A 23148-nucleotide genomic window follows, 5' to 3' on the forward strand; every position below is an offset into this window, starting at 1 on the left:
GAGGGAGAGCTTTGTACGTGCCTCTGTGTGTAGAGTACAGGTGATCTAGAATTTTTTTCCCTCTGGTTGCGCATTTAACATGTTGATAGAAATTAGGTAAAACTGATTTAAGTTACCCTGCATTAAAGTCTCCAGCCACTAGGAGCCCTGCCTCTGGGTGAGTGGTTTCCTGTTTGCTTATTTCCTTATACAGCTGACCGAGTGCGGTCTTAGTGCCAGCGTCCGTATGTGGTGGTAAATAAACAGCCACGAAAAGTATAGATGAAAACACTCTTGGTAAATAGTGTGGCCTACAGCTTATCATAAGATACTCTACTTCAGGCAAGCAAAATCGAGAGACTTCCTTAGATTTCGTGCACCAGCTGATGTTTACAAATACGCACAGAACTCCCCCCCTCATCTTACTGGAGTGCGCTTATATCCTAGTCATCATTAAGCCATGGTTCCGTGAAACATAAGATGTTACAAGTTTTTGATGTCCCGTTGGTAGGATATTCATGATCTTACCTCGTCTAATTTATTGTCCAATGATTGTACGTTGGCAAGTAATATTGACGATAACGGCAGCTTTCCCACTCTTCTTCTCCGGATCCTTATGAGGCACCCCGCTCTGTGTCCTCTTGTAACTTTGTCTCTTTCTCTTGCCAATAACGGGGATGCCGGCCTTGTTGCGTGTTCGCAGTATATCCTGTGCTTCCTGCTTGTTGAAGAAAACATCTTACTCTAATCTGAGGGGAGTGATCGCTGTCCTGATATCCAGAAGCTCTTTTTTTGCCGTAAGCACATAAGGGCACAATTGGTTAGGCACCGGTAAAACTGCTGCCATTTCTTCTGGCACCATTTTGAACCAATATGTACATGAAGGTAGAGTTATTGAAGTTATTAAATTGACTATGCATAGATGATAACATAAAAGTAGCAGCAGTGTAAAAGAGGGGGAGAGGGGGGGCAATGCAAATACTCTGGGTAGCCATTTGAATAGGTGTTAAGGCGTCTTATGGCTTGGGGGTAGAAGCTGTTTAGAAGCCTCTTGGACCTAAACTTGGCGCTCCGGTACCGCATGCTGTGCATTAGCAGAGAGAAAAGTCTATGACTAGGGTGGCTGGAGTCTTTGACAATATTTAGGGCCTTCCTCCGACACCGCCTGGTATAGAGGTCCTGGATGGCAGGAAGCTTGGCCCCAGTGATGTGCTGGGCCGTTCGCCAGTCACGAAATCCAACATCACCCACGACAGAGAGCGGTTGATTGTCAAGGGCAATGAATACCATCATCTTGTCGTTAATGGATTTCACCTTTGAGTTGTCTCTCTGAAATGTCCTTACTCTTTCAAATGACTGCTGGACTTGTTGACTGCTCGACTTGTTGACCGCTCAATCCACACAGCAGACGTTGTGGGCTAGGTTAGGAATGCTGTGTTGCACGTGTAGCGCAACATTTTATGTGGCGTCATATTTCATGTATCTACGTTATATAGGTATGCACGTCAGATTTGACATCGGTTTTTCACACTGGCGTTAAAATAGACATCGGGCCGATACCGATGTTGCCATTTTTTGATAATATCGTCCGATTCCGATATGTTCACTGATATATCGTGCATCCCTACTTTGTATCCCTCATTTAGTCTAGTGTTTTTCCATTATTTTACCTGTATCTCTCAACTCTTGGCCTATCTTTGAAACCAGATGTGGGTCAATGGAACCCAGCTCTGTCTCGACACATACCAACAAACTACTCTGAGCTTTTTTACATCCCATCTATAATTCAATAACCTCTTTTTCATGGGATAAATGACTTATGATACCACTGACATGTTTTTACTAAAGCAGGAGTGATTCTACTCCCCCAGGCTGTGAAAGAAGAGGAATGCAGCGTTGCTCCACAAAGTGGTAAAGATGAGCCCATTCTGTCCTACGACTGCCAACATAAGCCTTTGATAAAGAGTTTGGGGGAATTTGATGGTCTGTATCAAATGCATGTGTCCATCTACTTTCACACTACCCCTGGTTGGCCTACAGTGCTTTGCAAAAGTATTCACTCACTTGGCCTTTTTCCTATTTTGTTTCCTTGCAACCTGTTAAATGGATTTTTATTTGGATTTCATGTAATGGACACACACAAAATAGTACAAATTGGTGAAGTGAAATGAAAAATATAAACTTGTTTCACAAAATTAAAAAATAAATAAATAGAAAAGTGGTGCGTGCATATGAATTCACCCCCTTTAGTATGAAGCCCCTAAATAAGATCTGGTGCAACCAATTACCTTCAGAAGTCACATAATTAGTTAAATAAAGTCCACCTGTGTGTAATCTAAGTGTCACATGATCTCAGTATATATACTGTTCTGAAGGGCCCCAGAGTCTGCCCCACCACTAAGCAAGGGGCACCACCAAGCAAGCGGCACCATGAAGACCAAGGAGCTCTCCAAAACAGGTCAGGGACAAAGTTGTGGAGAAGTACAGATCAGGGTTGGGTCAAGGCATGTGGGAGACTCCTCAAACATATGGAATAAGGTACTCTGGTAAGATGAGACTAAAATGTAGCTTTTTGGCCATCAAGAAAAATGCTATGTCTGACACAAACCCAACACCTCTCATCATCCCGAGAACCAGCATCATGCTGTGGGGGTGTTTTTCCATCGGCAGAGACTGGGAAACTGGTCAGAATTGAAGGAATGATGGATGGCACTAAATACTGGGAAATTCTTGAGGGAAACCTGTCTCGGGCTTCCAGAGATTTGAGACTGAGATGGAGGTTCACCTTCCAGCAGGACAATGACCCTAAACATACTGCTAAAGCAACACTCGAGTGAAAGGTGCAAATGGTGGCTCTACAAAGTATTGACTTTCGGCGAGTGAATAGTTATGCACGCTCAAGCTCGGTTTTTTGTCTTATTTCTTGTTTGTTTCACAATAAAATATATTGTTCATCTTCAAAGTGGTAGGCATGTTGTGTAAATCAAAAGACACAAACCCCCCCCCCAAAATACATTTTAATTCCAGGTTGTAAGGCAACAAAATAGGACAAATGCCAAGGGGGTGAATACTTTCGCAAGCCAATGTACATCTCTAGACCATCACCTGGCCTTGACCAGTGACCACCATACCATACTTAACCTCACAGCAGCAGTTCAAGGACAATAGCGGGAAGTGGCGTCTGGAATTCAACAAACAGAAACAACTCGTAAGGATGTTACCTGAGACTTAAATCTAAGTAGTTGCAAAAGTAGCACACTCCGTAACAAAGCGTTTGGAGAGAGAGCTAAATGAGGTTTCATGTCGTCTGGAGTCCCACTGGATGGGCCAGACACAATTTTTGCTCTGCTTAGCTGCTCTCTCTGCCTCCTTGGTTCACCTAATAGGGAGATAAAGTTAATATGGCTACTTCATACAACTAATCAGGGATTTATCTTGTGACTATTTCATGCTCAAACGCGGGTGCTTTAGCAGGATATTACAGCAACGTAGCACAGGTTGAACTGCTTGTTACATGTTTTCTCTCATGTCTTGCTCTCAAAGCACCAGCATCTATTCTAGCCCACAACTTAAGAAAAGTGCATATTTAAAAAATATGTTTTAAATATGACACGTTGTCAGTCAAAATAACTCCCTTAGACAGTGGTAATACTGCCTGGCTACCCTTCCACATGGCGCTGGTCAAACGCCACGCCCTCTAACGTTTCTTCTCCACGAGGACTTTTGGAATGCCAACACATTCAAACTGATGGATAGAGCAGTGGAATTAAATGCAGGATGAATCGTCAGGCAAGCGGTAGTAGCCAATGTTTACAAAACAAAATGAATTGGACTAATGAATGACAGTGAGGGGGGATGCGGTCTGCATGAGGTTTCTTAATTTGTCTTTTAAAACAAATCAAATCAACCTAAATGTGATGCCTTTAATTAAATCATGACTGCAGGCCATCTCCTCATAGTAAACCTGATATCTACCATTACTGAAGGCCATCTCCTCATAGTAAACCTGATATCTACCATTACTGCAGGCCATCTCCTCATAGTAAACCTGATATCTACCATTACTGCAGGCCATCATCTCATTGTAAACCTGATATCTACCATTACTACAGGCCATCTCATTGTAAACCTTGCTTGCCAAATAAATTACACCATTAAAGTCACGTGAAGAAAATGAAAAACAATTATTTACGGCTGAAATTAAAACTGCCCTACTGCTCCTCATACTTTTACTTTACCAGTACTGCCAGTCAGCATTCTTAACTTCAAATGGCTGCCTTATAACTCTGCCTACCAAGATGTGTCTACAGCGTGTGTGGCCTGTTGTCTGTGTATGTGTTAGTGAGTTTAAACCTATGTTCAAAGGGAAGAGTGAGTGAGAGAGAAGAGTGGCAGGCAGCTAGATGGTGGCGGGTAACTCAACCGCAGCACCAGGAAGGCAGCGTAAGCGGATTAGCCTATCAAACTCTGATACAGCTCTGAGGCTATGACAGAACAGCCAAAATGCTCTTTCCCTTTTCGCTAAAAATCGCCACAGAGGAAACGCACTATGAATCTCCTCCACAACCACTCATTTTATCCAGTGATTTGGTTCCTGCTGTGTTCTGGCCCCCAGGGGAGCGCTGGTGCAAATGGGTTTTATTACAAAGGAGCGGATGATGATACTACGCCTGTCTTTTACTTCCAGGTCAGATACAGGTGCTCATATATTCCTCATCTAAGGTGTGACATGAGGAAATATGTCATTAAATAGATCCTGCAAAAGTCATCAATATGTCCACTGAAATGTAAATGAAATGGGCCCTGGTGCTGACATTATTCATACTGTAGGAATATATCTATGCTCACAAAAACCATAGGTGCATAAGAAAGTGAAAAGATAATTAAAGAATCCCTGAAACAGTGTTCTTGAATTGGCACCATATCTATCCAGCTCTCCTGCATAGAGAGGTTACTTTCTGTTCTCATACTGAATCTGCTGAATGTGAAAATGGAAAAAGATAGCAGCCCTACAGTTTATTAGAGGATTAGTGTGAAGAGGTCTTGAGAGGTCCAACTGAAATAGGGAAGAGAAGTGTGACCCTGCTTTCACATTTCAAAGGGATGGCGTGTCCAAAGGAAACAATGTAAAACAATGCCTACAAAGGATATTGTACTGTGTAATGTTTCTAACAGTCAAAACAACAATGGCATCATTTCCAGCCATTTCCACCAAAACAAGTATGTCTTCAGGTATAAAGCTATTCTCAATACCCCATCATCCTCCACACAGGATTTGGACTCAGACACCATGGGTGGGTGGTCCTACTAAGCTATATGGAAATGTTTTAAGGTCATACTAGGGATCATTTTGCTGTTTGATTTTAAAATTAAAAGGCCCTTGACATAGTCCCCCATCACCCTCCACACAGGATAAAGACTCATATACCAAGGTGATGTGGTTAGCCTTCCATGTAGAGCTCTTCTTCTGTTGGAGGGTACATTGTGTTGGCTCATTGTTGGCTCCCTATTGACAGTGGCACTGTGTCCCTGACAGATTGTGCTCCAAAAATGTTTACTGACACCAGATGGACAGAGCGGTCCAGTGATGAGATTTCACTTGTGCGTACCTCATTAGTAATACATACAGTTCAAGTCGGAAGTTTACATAGGTCTTAGCCAAATACATTTTAGATACATTTTTCACCATTCCTGACATTTAATTCTAGTAAAAATTCCCTGTTTTAGGTCAGTTAGGATCACCACTTATTTTAAGAATGTGAAATGGCAGAACAGTAGAGAGAATTATTTATTTCAACATTTATTTCTAAAATCACATTCACAGTGGTTCAGAAGATTACATACACTCAATTAGTATTTGGTAGCATTGTCTTTAAATTGTTTAACTTGGGTCAAACGTTTTGGGTGCCTTACACAATGTTCCCACAATAAATTGGGTGAATTTTGGCCCATTCCTCCTGACAGAGCTGGTGTAACAGTCAGGTTTGCTGCTGGTGACTCTCTGATCCACCTCTATGCAGACGACACCATTTGGAACACTTCTGGCCCTTCTTTGGACACTGTCTTAACTAACCTTCAGACGAGCTTCAATGCCATTCAACTCTCCTTCACTGCAAGTAAAACTAAATACATTCTCTTCAACCGATCGCTGCCCACACCTGCCCGCCCGACTAGCATCACCACTCTGGATGGTTCTGACTTAGAATATGTGGACAAATACCTAGGTGTCTGGTTAGACTGTAAACTCTCCTTGCAGACTCACATTAGGCATCTCCATTCCAAAATTAAATCTAGAATCAGCTTCCTATTTCACAACAAAGCATCCTTCACTCATGCTGCCAAACAGACCCTCGCAAAACTGACTATCCTACCGATCCTTGACTTCGGCAATGTCATTTCAAAAACAGCCTCCAACACTCTACTCAGCATATTTTATGCAGTCTATCGCAGTGCCATCCGTTTGGTCACCAAAGCCCCATATACTACCCACCATTGCAACCTGTATGCTCTCGTTGGCTGGCCCTCGCTTCATATTCATCGCCAAACCCACTGGCTCCAGGTCATCTATAAGTCTTTGCTAGGTAAAGCCCCGCCTTATCTCAGCTCACTGGTCACCATAGCAGCACCCACCCGTAGCACGCGCTCCAGGAGGTATATTTCACTGGTCACCCCCAAAGCCAATTCCCCTTCGGCTGCCTTTCCTTCCAGTTCTCTGCTGCCAATGACTGGAACAAATTGCTAAAAAAAAATCACTGAAGCTGGAGACTCAGATCTCCCTCACTAACTTTAAGCACCACCTAGATCACTGCACCTGTACATAGCCCATCCAACTACTTCATTCCCATACTGTTATCTATTTATTTATTTTTTGCTCCGTTGCACCCCAGTATCTCTACTTGTACACTCATCTTCGGCACATCTACCACACCAGTGTTTAATTGCTATATTGTAATTATTTCGCCACTATGGCCTATTTATTGCCTTACCTCCATTATCCTACCTCATTTGCAAACACTGCATATACACTTTTTCTATTGTAATATTGGCTATGTTTGTTTATTCCATGTTTAACTCTGTGTTGTTGTTTGTGTTGCACTGCTTGCTTTATCTTGGCCAGGTCGCAGTTGTAAATGAGAACTTGTCCTCAACTAGCCTACCTGGTTAAATAAAGGTGAAATACAAATATTTGTAAAAGTTTTTTTGGCATCCTTGCTCACACACGCTTTCTCAGTTCTGCCAACAAATTTTCTATAGGATTGAGGTCAGGGCTTTGTGATGGCCACTCCAATACCTTAACTTTGTTGTCCTTAAGCCATTTGGCCACAACTTTGGAAGTATGCTTGGGGTCATTGTCCATTGGGAAGACCCATTTGCGGCCAAGCTTTAACTTCCTGACTGATGTCTTGAGATGTTGCTTCAATATTCCCACATTTTCCTCCCTCATGATGCCATCTATTTCGTGAAGTGCACCAGTCCCTCCTGCAGCAACGCACCTCCACAACATGATGCTGCCACCCCTGTGCTTCACGGTTGGGATGGAATTCCTCGGCTTGCAAGCCTCCCATTTTCCTCCAAACATAACGGTGTCATTATGGCCAAACCGTTCTATTTTTGTTTCATCAGACCAGATGACATTTCTCCAAAAAGTACGATCTTTTTCACCATGTGCAGATGCAATCCGTAGTCTGGCTTTTTTAATGGCAGTTTTGGAGAAGTGGCTTCTTCCTTGCTGAGCGGCCTTTGAGGTTATGTAGATACAGGCAGGACTCGTTTTACTGTGGATATAGATACTTCTGTACCCGTTTCCTCCAGCATCTTCACAAGGTCCTTTGCTGTTGTTCTGGGATTGATTTGCACTTTTCGCACCAACGTTCGTTCATCTCTAGGAGACAGAATGCGTCTGCTTTCTGAGCGGTATGACGGCTGCGTGGTCCCATGGTGTTTATACTTGCGTATTATAGTTTGTACAGATGAACGTGGTACCTTCAGGCATTTGGAAATTGCTCCCAAGGATGAACCAGACTTGTGGAGGTCTACAATTTATTTTCTGAGGTCTTGGCTGTTTTCTTTTGATTTTTCAATGTCAAGCAAAGAGGCACTGAGTTTGAAGGTAGGCCTTGAAATACAGTAGATGTCCTAACCGACTTGGCAAAACTATAGTCTGTTACTAAGAAATGTGTGGACTGGTTGAAAAACAAATTTAATGACTCCAACCTAAGTGTATGTAAACTTCCGAATTCAACTGTATGTCATACAGTATATTTTTATGTAAAGTACTACAGTCTTTGTGGTGTTATTAATTCAACCTAAGGCTTGAGCTGCTGCTGTCCTGTTTTGGGAATGACCGTGCACAGTGCTGGCTGGCCGAGGAGGTTACCAGACATCACTGGTCATCACAGCTGTAAAAGTGAGTGAGTAACAACTTCCAAACGCTAGTTTGAATATCATGAAAATGGACTGCCACTTTCCTGTTGTTGTACTGCAGATCACTGTGTAATGTAAAGTGTTCCACTCAAGAGGAAGGGAAACTGTCTGTAGGTAGAGGAGTGGGGAACATTCACAGAACATTATGGGGGAGTGTGTGCATGTACAGGAAGAGACGAACGCTGAAAATTGTCATTACAATTGTCGCAAATGTGTGTTCAAGGCCAAAGACACAGGACAAGCTTGCACCCTGTGGTAAGAAGAAGGATATTGTTATCTTAAAGAGATTTGGGTTCATATTCTCTTTGGCATACAGTCCAGAGTAGGGATGGGCACAGTTATTCCAATATCTGAACAGACGTACGTATTTGATTACTTGCGAGAGTATTCATTTTAAAAAATGGAGGCCTATTTCATTGAAAATGCTTCGCTTAAAATGTACTTATCTGTGTGACATACAAGGATAGACCATGATATTAGACATTTTAATAAAACAACAGTTATGAGTGCGCCAGTGGTTGAAAAAGTACCCAAATGTCTTGAGTAGATATACCTTAATAGAAAGTTACTCAAGTAAAAGTGAAAGTCAGCCAGTAATATACTACTTGAGTAAAAGTCTAAAAGTATTTGGTTTTAAATATACTTAAGTATCAAAAGTAAATGTATTTGCTAAAATCTACTTAACTATTAAAAAATACAAGTAAAAGTATAAATAATTTAAAATTCCCTATATTAACCAAAGCAGACTACCATTTTGTTGTTTTGTAAAATGTACGGATAGCCCTTGGCACACTCCAACACTCAGACATTATTTACAAAAGATGCAAATGTGTTTAGTGAGTCCGCCAGGCCAGAGGCAGTAGGAATGACCATGTGTTCTCTTGATAAGTGCTTGAATTTGTCAATTTTCCTGTCCTGCTAAGCATTCCAACTGTAAAGAGTACTTTTTATTGTCAGGGAAAATGTATGGAGTAAAAAGTACAATATTTTCAGGAATGTAGTGAAGGGAAAGTTGTCAAAAAAGTACAGATACCCCGAAAACCTACTTAAGTAGTACTTTACACCATTGCCGGTAGCCTAAACACTATTCACACCTATCTTGTTATTGTTGAAGCTTGTTTACATCGATTTGATGCAGTCAAGACAGACCCTACCAGATGAGATGATTGATAACCTATAGACAACCTATTGATAACCTATTGCAGTGACACGTTAGTCTAACTTGCGTGAGTCTAACAACACGCTGAGTGCATCGCCTCTACTGAGTCGCTCAAACAAGGCCCCATTGAAGTAAAAACATTAATAAACATGTCTTTAAAACATGCATTTCAACTATCCGAATATCCGAAAAAAAATACTATGATATTGTTTGAATACTGAAATAATTTCAAATGTCCATCGCTAGAACATAGGAACAGAGGTTCTTGCCTCTGTCTAAGGAGGGCTGTTCATGTTCATGCCCGAGGAGCAACAACAACAAGGAAATGCCTTTGTGATGAGGGGAAGCCAGATCCCCCATGCGCCTCACTGTCTCCTCCCCAACATCCCCTGACTTCAACTGTGACTCAGCTTGACTGTGCATTGTTCTCAGCTCTTGCAAATTAAAAATAAACTGCAAGCCAATATTGAGAAGTTTTTTTTTAAATCTATGGAATAAGGCAATAAAGTTGATAATAATAATAAGCTCACTTGTAATCCATTGTAACCAGTCTTCCTGAAACTTGATTATCTTTGGCTACCACAAATCTACTGAAAGCTTACAGTAAAGCAGGGTCCCCAACTGGTGGCCTGCGGGCCGAATTAGGCTTGTACATGGTTTTATTTGGCCCCCCACGTACTCCGAGCAACTTCTCCACAACTTTGTCCCTGACCTGTTTGGAGAGCTCCTTGGTCTTCATAGTGCCGCTTGCTTGGTGGTGCCCCTTGCTTTGTGGTGTTGCAGACTCTGGGGCCTTTCAGAACAGGTGTATATATACTGAGATCATGTGACAGATTGCACACAGGTGGACTTCATTTAACTAATTATGTGACTTCTGGAGGTAATTGGTTGCACCAAATCTTATTTAGGGGCTTCATAGCAAAGGGGGTGAATACATATGCATGCACCACTTTTCCATTTTTTATAATATTTTGAAACAAGTAATTATTTTAATTTCACTTCACCAATTTGGACTATTTTGTGCATATCCATTACGTGAAATCCAAATAAAAATCTATTTAAATTAGAGGTTGTAATACAACAAAATAGGAAAAAGGCCGGGGGGGTGAATAGTTTTGCAAGGCACAGTAATTGATTGGATTTATATAGCACTTTTCTACCAACTGAGGTACTTAAATCACTTTATATTGTAGGGGGAAACTCACCTCATCCACCATCAATGTGTAGCACACACCTGGGTGATTCACAGCGACCATTTTTGTGCCATAACTTTCACCACACATCAGCTATCAGGTGGAGAGGTGAGGAGTGATACAGTATATGCCAATTAGGAACGAGGGGGAAGATTAGGTTGCCATGATGGAATGCGCAAGGTTTTGAATACAGCCATGACACCAGGGTGATCACCCCTACTCTTACAATTAGCACCATGGGATTTTGAATAACCACGGAGTCAGGACACCCGTTTTAACGTCCCATCTGAAAGACACCACCTTACGCAGAACAATGTTCCCAAATATAATCAAAATTGGTTTGAAATTATTGTGTTTTATTCAAATATTACATCGGTTTATGCTTCTTGCGGTCAATTTGCAGTGTAAAAATATATTATGTTCCGGCACCCCGACCACCCACTCAAGAAAAATATGATGATGAAAAAAAAGACACTGGAAGAGATGGCTTCCGTTTTTTGTGCACTTAACCAATTGTGCTACTGTGTGTATTTTTTCACGTTTTTGTAACTTATTTTTTACACAATGTTTCTGCCACCATCTCATGACCAAAAAGACCTTCTGGATATCAGGACAGCGATTACTCAACTCGTACTGGACAAAGATTTTTTCTTTAACAATTCAGATGAGAAGGATCTACTTCAGACACCAGACAAGGCCCAAGTCCCCGTGATTCGCATGAGAAAGACACAGAGATATCAGGAGGACGAGCACACCCCATTCTCATCGACAGATCTGTAGGGGAGAAGGTTAAGAGCTTCAAGTTCCTTGGTGTCCACATCACCAACAAATTATCATGGTCCAAACACACCAAGTCGGTCGTGAAGAGAGCATGACAAAGCCTATTCCTCAGGAGACTGGAAAGATTTTGCATGGGTCCTCAGATCCTCAAAAGGTTCTACAGCTGCACCATGGAGAGCATCTGGTTGCATCACTGCCTTGTATGGACACTGCTCGGCCGCCGAGGGTAGTGCGTATGGAGGGTAGTGCGTATGGCTCAAACTTGTCAAAGACTCCAGACACCCTAGTCATAGACTGTTCTCTTTGCTACCACACGGCAAGCAGTACCGGATCGCCAAGTCTAGGTCCAAAAGGCTTCTTAACAGCTTCTACCCCCAAGCCAGAAGACTCCTGAACAGTTAATCAAATGGCTACCCAGACAATTTGCATTGTGTGCCCCCTCCCCGCACATTTATGCTGCTGCTACTCTCTGGTTATCTATGTATAGTCACTTCATCTACCTACATGTACATATTACCTTGACTAAATGGTGCCCCCACACATCGACTCTGTACCGGTACCCCCTGTATATAGCCTCCACATTGACTCTGTACCGGTACCCCCTGTATATAGCATCCACATCGACTCTGTACCGGTACCCCCTGTATATAGCCTCCACATTGGCTCTGTACTGGTAACCCCTGTATATAGCCTCCACATTGACTCTGTACCGTAATACCCTGTATATAGCCTCCACATTGACTCTGTACCGTAATACCCTGTATATAGCCTCCACATTGACTCTGTACCGTAATACCCTGTATATAGCCTCCACATTGACTCTGTACCGTAATACCCTGTATATAGTCTCCACATTGACTCTGTACCGGTACCCCCTGTATATAGCCTCCACATTGACTCTGTACCGTAATACCCTGCATATAGCCTCCACATTGACTCTGTACCGTAATACCCTGTATATAGCCTCCACTTTGCCTCTGTACCGTAATACCCTGTATATAGCCTCCACATTGATTCTATACCGTAATACCCTGTATATAGTCTCGCTACTGTTATTTTACTGCTGCACTTTAACCATTTACTTAACACTTATTTTTCTTAAAACTGTATTATTGGTTCAGGGCTTGTAAGTAAGCATTTCACTGTAAGGTCACACCTGTTGTATTTGGCGCATGTGACACATTTGATTTGATCCCTGCACTAAAGAATAGGTGTTATCCCAGAGGTGAATGTTTCAGCAGCGGTCTAGAGTCCTCTGTGTCGTGAGTTTTATAACCACCCTGTGGTCCTTATAGCCTGCAGATAAACGGTGGTCTAGGAGACCATTAAACCTTCTACAAATTTAGCTCAAACATAATACAGAGACACTCTTCATGACACTATGTGTGGCTCTATTGACTATTGGCCAGTCAAAGATAATGTAATCAAAGACCAATGTTGACGGAGAACCATAACAGAAGCCTCACTGTGTACATTGACTGATTCTGATGACAGCATCAGATTCTAGATTCTTCAGTGACATCATCTGTCTCACATGGTATTAAGATGGGTTTACGGCCAGTGAGGAGATTTGAATGGGTTGGTAAACATTTGTCTAATAGCCCGACATTTCTATGCCTGCAAACTTCTGTCTTGCAAATCATACATGGTAATACAATTTCCTTTCAACACTTTAACTGAAAATGCATTAAAACTATGTTGTGGTTGTGTATCACATTGCAAAGAGTCTAAAACTGGCATTATGCCTTATTAAATGGCTGTGGAAAAGCCCTTTTTGCTAAAAAGAGGGGAAAATGGCTACGAGCTTTGGCTATCCCTCTCCACTTCATTCACTTGAAAGCTTTGAACATAAATATTTCATTGTGAATTGGCACAAGGGATGTTTTTAAATCATTATTTTGATTTTAAAAAAATAGGGTGTCTTCCAACTGTCAATGCAGGCTTTATAAAATCAGACATTTAAGTAGAATTCTCTTCTCATCACATCACTAGTCTCACCATGAAGTAGGAGAAATGCTATGGTAACATTGGAATCCAAAAGGGAAATGTAGCCTCTGGTTTCACTTCCTAAATCTCCCTTTCTAAAAGACACTGCGTGTTCCAGGTTATAAACAACACCGGTTGTACATTCAAGACTTGGAATTTGAACACCCCAAAAGCTGATGGGCTAATGTTACACAAACAAAGCTGATGGGCTAATGTTACACAAACAAAGCTGATGGGCTAATGTTACACAAACAAAGCTGATGGGCTAATGTTACACAAACAAAGCTGATGGGCTAATGTTACACAAACAAAGCTGAGAGAAGTGTTGCCTGGGTAATCCAGTTAATACATCCCTGTGGAGATGGGCACTAGAAACATGGACACAATCAAACAGAAGCTACTAGAGTGTTATCCCAGAGGTGAATGTTTCAGCAGCGGTCTAGAGTCCTCTCTGTATCGGCCTCCTCCATCTTAAGAAATCACTGTTGATTAAAACTGTTCAACACTTAGAGAACACAATCACTTACAACCCAGGCTGAATGGAACAATACAGAATGACCCAACCAAACCTCTAGTATGAGTGACACCTGGCAATAAGTGACTATTATCCATGAGTCAGACAGGGTCCCAGGGTGCCCCGGGGCCAACAAAGCTGCCCTGTCTGATTCCAATTGTGCCAGTGTGCCCTCTGTTGTAAAGGACGGTGTGAATAACCAGCTGGACCCAGCACTAATGTCCACAGGGAGAGTGCGGAGAGAGAGAGAGTGCGGAGAGGCACGTTCTCACTGTGAGAGCAGCTTATCTAGAATAACATGCACATTCACTCACACAATGAACTCCATTTAAATCATTTGTCACTCAAGAGGGAGCTCTGAAAGACGGAAAAATGAGTTATGCTTTGGCAGAGGCTTCGTATTATACAAGTGACCTGAGAAATAGCAGAAAGTAGGCAGAGACTTTGGTATTATACAAGTGACCATTGGTGCGGCTGGCTTCCGGGTTAAGAGGACGGGGTATTAGGAAGCGCAGTGACTCAACGGAAGATCGGAAGATGCATGACTCAACCGTCGCCTCCCGTTGAAAAATTGGGGAGAAAAAAAGGGGGTCAAAAAATGTAAATAAAAAAAGACTGATCTCCATGTCACCCGTTAGTGCACGAAGACGCTCTGCCCCGGGTGACTAAATAAAACATACAAGGACTAACCAAGTCTATGCATTATTCAATATGAACTTCAGTCCAAGTAAAAGAACAAGACTCTTCTCAGGCCCACAAACTGAAAAACGTTTTAATCCATTAAAATAGATCCCTGTCTTGTGCAAAAACATGGGTTAATATTGCTCCAAGATAAGTTATTTATTTTATACTGAACAAAAATCTAAAACGCCAGAATTTCAATGATTTTACTGAGTTACAGTTCATATGAGGAAATCAGTCATTTGAAATGAATTAGGCCCTAATCTATGGATTTCACATGTGTGGGAATAAAGATATGCATCTTTTGGTCAAAGATACCTTAAATGGGCCACAGGATCTTGGCACAGTTTTTCTGTGCATTAAAATTGCCATAGATAAAATGCAGTTGTGTTCATTTTCCGTAGCTTATGCCTGCCCATTCCATAACCCCACATGCCAACCATACACGTGGTTTGCGGTTGTGAAGTCGGTTGGAAGTACAGCCAAATTCTCTAAAACGACATTGAAGGCGGCTTATAGTAAAGAAATTATCATTAAATTCTCTGGCAACAGCTCTGGTGGACATTCCTGCAGTCAGCATGCTAATTGCACGCTCCCTCAAAACGTGAGACATCTGTGGCATTGTGTGCTGTGGGAAAAACTGCACATTTTAGAGTGGCCTTTTATTGTCCCCTGCACAAGGTGCACCTGTGTAATGATCATGCTGTACAACCAACTTCTTGATATGTCACGCCTGTCAGGTGGATGTAAACAAAAAACAAGCCTCCCACTGTAGTGTCGTCTGCAAACTTGATGATTGAGTTGGAGGCGTGCATGGCCACGACAGTAGTGGAGAGGGTAGTAAGTGAAGTTCCTCGGCGTACACATCACGGACAAACTGAATTGGTCCACCCACACAGACAGCGTGGTGAAGAAGGCGCAGCAGCGCCTCTTCAACCTCAGGAGGCTGAAGAAATTTGGTTTGTCACCAAAAGCACTCAAACTTTTACAGATGCACAATCGAGAGCATCCTGTCTGGCTGTATCACCGCCTGGTACGGCAGCTGCTCCGCCCACAACCGTAAGGCTCTCCAGAGGGTAGTGAGGTCTGCACAACGCATCACCGGGGGCAAACTACCTTCCCTTCCAGGACACCTACACCACCCGATGTCACAGGAAGGCCATAAAGATCGTCAAGGACAACAACTACCCGAACCACTGCCTGTTCACCCAGAAGGCGAGGTCAGTACAGGTGCATCAAAGCAGGGACCGAGAGACTGAAAAACAGCTTCTATCTCAAGGCCATCAGACTGTTAAACAGCCACCACTAACATTGAGTGGCTGCTGCCAACATACTGACTCAACTCCAGCCACTTTAATAATGGAAAAATGTATGTATCACTAGCCACTTTAAACAATGACACATAATATAATGTTTACATACCCTACATACCCTCATCTCATATGTATATACTGTACTCGATACCATCTACTGCATCTTGCCTATGCCGTTCTGTACCATCACTCATTCATATATCTTTATGTACATATTATTCATCCCTTTACACTTGTGTGTATAAGGTAGTTGTGAAATTGTTAGGTTAGATTACTCATTGGTTATTACTGCATTGTCGGAACTAGAAGCACAAGCATTTCGCTACCCTCGCATTAACATCTGCCAACCATGTGTATGTGACAAATAAAATTTGATTTGAAGTGTGCACAAAATGAGAGAAATAAGCTTTTTGTGCATATGGAACATTTCTGGGATCTTACATTTCAGCTCATGAAACATGGGATCAACACTTTACATGTTGCGTCTATATTTCTGTTCACTGTATAAAGATGAATGAACAGCTGTGCAAAATACATTTGTAGAGATGTTGTACTGAAATTGATTCTGTAACTAGGGTGCCATTAAAATAACATGAAATTGATTCTGTAACTAGGGTGCCATTAAAATAACATGAAATTGATTCTGTAACTAGGGTGCCATTAAAATAACATGAAATTGATTCTGGAACTAGGGTGCCATTAAAATAACATGAAATTGATTCTGGAACTAGGGTGCCATTAAAATAACATGAAATTGATTCTGGAACTAGGGTGCCATTAAAATAACATGAAATTGATTCTGGAACTAGGGTGCCATTAAAATAACATGAAATTGATTCTGGAACTAGGGTGCCATTAAAATAACATGAAATTGATTCTGGAACTAGGGTGCCATTAAAATAACATCAAATTGATTATGGAACTAGGGTGCCATTAAAATAACATCAAATTGATCAGAAATACAGTGCAGACATCGTTAATGATGTAAATGACTATTGTAGCTGGAAACGGCTGATTTTGTATGGAGTTCCTCTGTCCAGTGTCTGTGTTCTTTTGCCCATCTTAATCTTTAATTGGCCAGTCTGAGATATGGCTTTTTCTTCGCAACTCTGCCTAGAAGGCCAGCATCCCGGAGTCGCCTCTTCATTGTTGACGTTGAGACTAGAGGTCGACCGATTAATCGGAATGACCGATTAATTAGGGCCGATTTCAGGTTTTCATAACAATCGGAAATCTGTATTTATATGCATATAATCGATGCAACGCTGGGGGATGATTTAACAAAAGCGCATTTGCGAAAAAAGCACAATCGTTGGATGACTGTACCTAACACCAATGCCTTTCTTAAAATCAATACACAGAAGTATATATATTTTTAAACCTGCATTTTTAGCTAAAATAATTCCAGGTTAGCAGGCAATATTAACCAGGTGAAATTGTGTCACTTCTCCTGCGTTCATTGCACGCAGAGTCAGGGTATATGCAACAGTTTGGGCAGCCTGGCTCATTGCAAACTAATTTGCCAGATTTTTACGGAATTATGACATAACATTGAAGGTTGTGCAATGTAACATGAATATTTAGACTTAGGGATGCCACCCGTTAGATAAAATACCGGACGGGGGGATCCAATCTTGCAACTCTTCAGTTGCAGTTGCCAATCTTGCAACCTTACTAGTCCAACGCAATAACGACCTGCCTCTCTCTCGTTGCACTCCACAATGAGACTGCCTGTTACGCGAATGCAGTAAGCCAAGGTAAGTTGCTAGCTAGCATTAAACTTATCTTATAAAAAACAATCAATCATAATCACTAGTTAACTACACATGGTTGATGATATTACTAGATATTATCTAGCGTGTCCTGCGTTGCATATAATCTGACTGAGCATACAAGCATCTAAGTATCTGACTGAGCGGTGGTAGGCAGAAGCAGGCGAATAAACATTAATTCAAACAGCACTTTCGTGCGTTTTGCCAGCAGCTCTTCGTTGTGCGTCAAGCATTGCGCTGTTTATGACTTCAAGCCTATCAACTCCCGAGATGAGGCTGGTGTAACCGAAGTGAAATGGCTAGCTAGTTAGCACGCGCTGATAGCGTTTCAAACATAATTCGCTCTGAGCCTTCTAGTAGTTGTTCACCTTGCTCTGTTGTCGTTGTGTTGCTGGTTCGAGCCCAGGGAGGAGCGAGGAGAGGGACAGAAGCTATACTATTTACACTGGCAATACTAAAGTGCCTACAAGAACATCCAATAGTCAAAGGTTAATGAAATACAAATGGTATAGAGGGAAATAGTCCTATAATTCCTATAATAACTACAACCTAAAACTTCTTACCTGTGAATATTGAAGACTCATGTTAAAAGGAACCACCAGCTTTCATATGTTCTCATGTTCTGAGCAGGGAACTGAAACGTTAGCTTTCTTACATAACACATATTGCACTTTTACTTTCTTCTCCAACACTTTGTTTTTGCATTATTTAAACCAAATTGAACATGTTTCATTATTTACTTGAGGCTAAATTGATTTTATTGATGTATTATATTAAGTTAAAATAAGTGTTCATTCAGTGTTGTTGTAATTGTCATTATTACAAATAAATTACAAAAAAATAATAATATGTAAATAGGCCGATTAATCGTTATCGGCTTTTTTTGGTCCTCCAATAATCGGTATCGGCGCTGAAAAATCATAGTCGGTCGACCTCTAATCACTACTTGACATACAGCTGAACTAGCCAACTGAGTTGTTTCAAATTTCATTCTGGCAGCTGAGTTGTATAGGGATGTGTCCTGACAGCTGAAAAAAAAACATTCCCGATCACAGAAGATTACTAAAAATCCAGGATCACAAATCATGACGTAAAGTTGGACCCATTTGCATTGAAAATATGTTGTTTTATATTCCCGAACTAACAGCAGTGCCTATATGACATCCTTCTCCTAGAGATGAACGTACTTTGGTGTGAAATATGCTAATCAATCCCAGAACAACAGCAAAGGACCTTGTGAAGATGCTGGAGGAAACAGGTACAAAAGTATCTATATCCACAGTAAAAGAAGTCCTATATTGACATAACCTGAAAGGCCGCTCAGCAAGGAAGAAGCCACTGCTCCAAAACCGCCATAAAAAAGCCAGACTACGGTTTGCAACTGCACATGGGAACAAAGATCGTACCTTTTGGAGAAATGTCCTCTGGTCTGATGAAACAAAAATAGAACCGTTTGGCCATAATGACCATTGTTATGTTTGGAGGAAAAAGGGGGAGGCTTGCAAGCCAAAGAACACCATCCCAACAGTGAAGCATGGGGGTGGCAGCATCATGTTGTTGGGGTGCTTTGCTACAGGAGGGATTGGTGCACTTCACAAAATAGATGGCATCATGAGGCAGGACAATTATGTGGATATATTGAAGCAACATCATAAGGCCGCCATTGAAAATAAGAATGTGTTCTTAGCTGACTTGCCTGGTTAAATAAATGTAAAATAAAAATAAAATGTAAATAAATTATAAAGCATGTGTCGATGTGATTAGATTTTTTGAAGCACATTGACTGAACACTTCCTCAAGGCCTTGGTCAATGAGGAGAGTGATGGGTAAAGAGATTTCACTCTGCGCTAAATGAATAAATTAACATTCTGACCAATGAAGCTCTTCTCCCCCCGAGCAAGTCTTCAGAATTAAACGCAGAGACCTGCGAGGAAATATTGGATGAGGTTCGGGGAAAACTTAAAATTAACAGGAGAAAGTGCACCATATCCATATGACACAATTTCACTCCTATTCAAACTCCTAATTTGCATGTTGTGTGAGTTGGTTTGATTGATACCATGGCAACGTATATCATGCATGCGAGCCAGTGCTGTTTGACCAGCTTTTCAATGGCGGGGAGACTTGATTGCGTCAGTGGAAGCTCCTCAGAGGAGGAAAGGAAGGACCATCCTCCTCAATGAATTTTATGAAAAGAAAAATAGTGAAACATTTAAAAAAGTAATCCTTTCTGGATAAAACTATACTAAAAATATTCACCAAATAACTGATTAAAATATTTTCTTGCAATGAAGTTCTACAGTAGCCTCAACAGCACCCTCTGACATGTTGTCCGTCCAATGAAAGGACCAGAGAAGGAACCTAGAACTGAAGTAAACTACAGCAAGCTAGAACTGCAGTGCATAAAGTGTGGTGAGTAGTTGACTCAGAGAGAAAGACAATAGTTGAACAGATTTGAACAAATTAAGTTCTTAAATTAAGGAGAAGCAGCAGAGAGAAAGAGAGCTATTATTGTGTGGTATTTTCTATTCTTCTTAGTTTACCTTCCCTTAGGCAATGCAGCTACTCTAGCCTACTCACCAACCTGACTCAGACATAGAGGAATGCTATTGGATCGTGGGTTTACTAACAAATTAGTTCTAGTTTGTTGACTATAACGTTAATAAGGTTACAACTTGATACCAAAAGATCCCAGTATTGCAATATTTGTTCCATGGCAAAAAGTCAAACATGAAGCAGACCAAACTCTATGGGCAATCAAAAAAACCTGCAGTATGTAAAGTACTGTGTTCTATAGCTTGGGAAATAAATGTGACTCTGGATGACAATTTAATTATGTTTGTTGTTTCTTTTTTTCTCATTAGGGATATTTTCCTAAAAGTAAAATTCGCTTTGTATTTTGTTTCCTTGCCACGATACTAATAAGTATCGTGATACTAGTATGGTCCAGGACCTAGTGGCAATGATGTAGGCTGTGTAGTGGTTAGCGGTTAAGGTATGAAGGTTTGGCTTGAAGAGGTTTTTGCACCTGGTCAAAGACAGCTGTTGTGTTGTGCACTGAAGTCCACAAGCGAAAGGAAAATGTGAGAGGAGGAGAGTAGATGCAAGAAGGAATTATAAACTGGTTGGCTCGAGCCCTGAATGGTAATTGGATGACAGCTGCGGTAGATCAGACTGTATACCACGATTATGATGTCTGTACTCTGGAGTGGGATCGTTTTGAAGGTGGAGGGTCCATCATGGTCTGGGGCGGTGTGTCACAGCATCATCGGACTGAGCTTGTTGTCATTGCAGGCAATCTCAACGCTGTGCATTACAGGGAAGACATCCTCCTCCCTCATGTGGTACCCTTCCTGTAGGCTCATCCTGACGTGACCCTCCAGCATGACAAAGCCACCAGCCATACTGCTCTTTCTGTACATGATTTCCTGCAAGACAGGAATGTCAGTGTTCTGCCATGGCCAGCGAAGAGCCCGGATCTCAATCCCATTGAGCACGTCTGGGACCTGTTGGTATCGGAGGGTGAGGGCTAGGGCCATTCCCCCCAGAAATGTCCGGGAACTTGCAGGTGGCTTGGTGGAAGAGTGGGGTAACATCTCACAGCAAGAACTGGCAAATCTGGTGCAGTCCATGTGGAGGAGATGCACTGCAGTATTTAATGCAGCTGGTGGCCACACCAGATACTGACTGTTACTTTTGATTTTGACCCCCCTTTGTTCAGGGACACATTATTCAATTTCTGTTAGTCACATGTCTGTGGAACTTGTTCAGTTTATGTCTCATTTGTTGAATCTTGCTATGCTCATAGAAATATGTACACATGTTAAGTTTGCTGAAAATAAACACAGTGAGAGGATGTTCATTTTTTTGCTGAGTTTACATTGAGCAAAGTGATAATGCTGAATGTGGCTGCTACGAAAGAATTGTGTGCGCACGCAGGTGATTAGGGGTGTATTCATTCCCGCCGAAAATGTTTCTTACACGGAAGCAAACGGAATGAAACGGGGAGGGGCCTATATTAATTTGTCCAATAGAAACTCTCATTTTAACTGTTTGGACTAATGTTTACAGACAAGATCAGCTCGATACAGGCAAGAGTATACAAGGCATTATGGAATGTGTCACCTTGATTACTCCCAATTTATCTATAGACCTGTTCACCTAAATTATAAACTTTCAGTTGTAGGCTAGGTTGTAGTAAGCTCATGATGGGTATATAGCATATTCGAGTAGCCTTGAGCTGGGTGAATGGAATATGAATCAGTCATCCAATATATTGTGATAGAAATAATGATCATTAAAAAAAATCGTCCTCCCTAATCTTGATCGGCACCGACTGTCACTGCATTACATCAATGTTGCTAATGCACCACTCTTAAAACGTTTTACATTGTTGCGTTCACTAGGTGATGGAGAGTGGAGACAATTTCGACAATTTATGACTGCTATTACTCAAGGCAAAACTGTTTTTATAATTGGCAGCAAAACTTGTGTGGAGGCAGAGAGATATAGTGATTTATAGGGTGCATGACGTGGTAAGAAGAAACAATGTAGGTAAGAACTACAAATTAGCACCGCAAAGACAGAAAAACCCACCCACCTTTGGTCAGCTAAGTGGCTGCACTGCCCCTTCGGCTCGTAAAAATATCCAACTATTAAAAATACAATAGTTTCCATTAAAATAACATCACAACTACGGTCTCCATTCTGATTTTTTTTTAAAGTTATTCATAAATGAGCTAATGAGGTTCCTAAACTATGAGAACGCAACTACATCATGCAAACTGTTTTTGTCGACGCGAGCACTTCTATTTGGATGAGACATAAGTTTAACATTTGAAAACGTGGGAATAAGAACTTTAAAATCTTAGCTCACCTAGTAAAAGTCCCTTAAATAAATCCTTTGGAATAAATGCATCAAACGGGCGTAGTTTTGCGAGTTCCCGACTATCCAGTTGTAGTCCTTTGTGAGTCTTTGGCGATGGGAAGAGAGAGCAGGACCCTGCTGATGTCACCGCGAGGGAGGGGCATGGATCAGAGTACTTTCATATGGATACGATGTCAGTTTAGGAGTTTCAGATTACTTTTCACTGTACTACTGTAATGTCATAAAAAAATATATAATATACTGGCCTACTACTCTCATTCTCATCATACTTCACTGTTTGAAAATACCACGGAAGAGATTTGTAAGATCAATAGGCATATAGTTCTCATAAACAGACCCATTGGATGTCAAAATCAGATGTATGAAGTACAGAAGGACTTTATCAGGAGCTAGAGCCTATCTATGACTGGTCTTGGTAATGGCTGGTTGCATTTTATTCTCAGTGAATCACACCATCCA

The 23148-nt window shown here is 41.4% G+C and overlaps 1 protein-coding gene across 3 annotated transcripts in view; it reads right to left on the bottom strand.

Moving 5' to 3' along the window:
* Positions 1-22805, bottom strand: part of LOC109871007 (SH3 domain-binding protein 4) — an 80253-nt gene extending 57448 nt beyond the window's left edge. The window contains exons 1-2 of one of the 3 annotated variants that reach the window (XM_020461747.2): positions 22678-22805; positions 22402-22453 (exon numbers count right to left, since the gene is read on the bottom strand). The gene's annotated coding sequence lies outside the window, so the exon portion shown is untranslated. Of the gene's footprint in view, positions 1-10274; positions 10346-22401; positions 22454-22677 lie in introns of those variants that run through there. The other 2 variants (XM_020461746.2, XM_031805899.1) reach the window with 2 other exon arrangements.
* Positions 22806-23148: the final 343 nt, after the last annotated feature.

The sequence above is a fragment of the Oncorhynchus kisutch genome, linkage group LG26, assembly GCF_002021735.2.
Source record: "Oncorhynchus kisutch isolate 150728-3 linkage group LG26, Okis_V2, whole genome shotgun sequence".
NCBI classification, from domain to species: domain Eukaryota; kingdom Metazoa; phylum Chordata; class Actinopteri; order Salmoniformes; family Salmonidae; genus Oncorhynchus; species Oncorhynchus kisutch.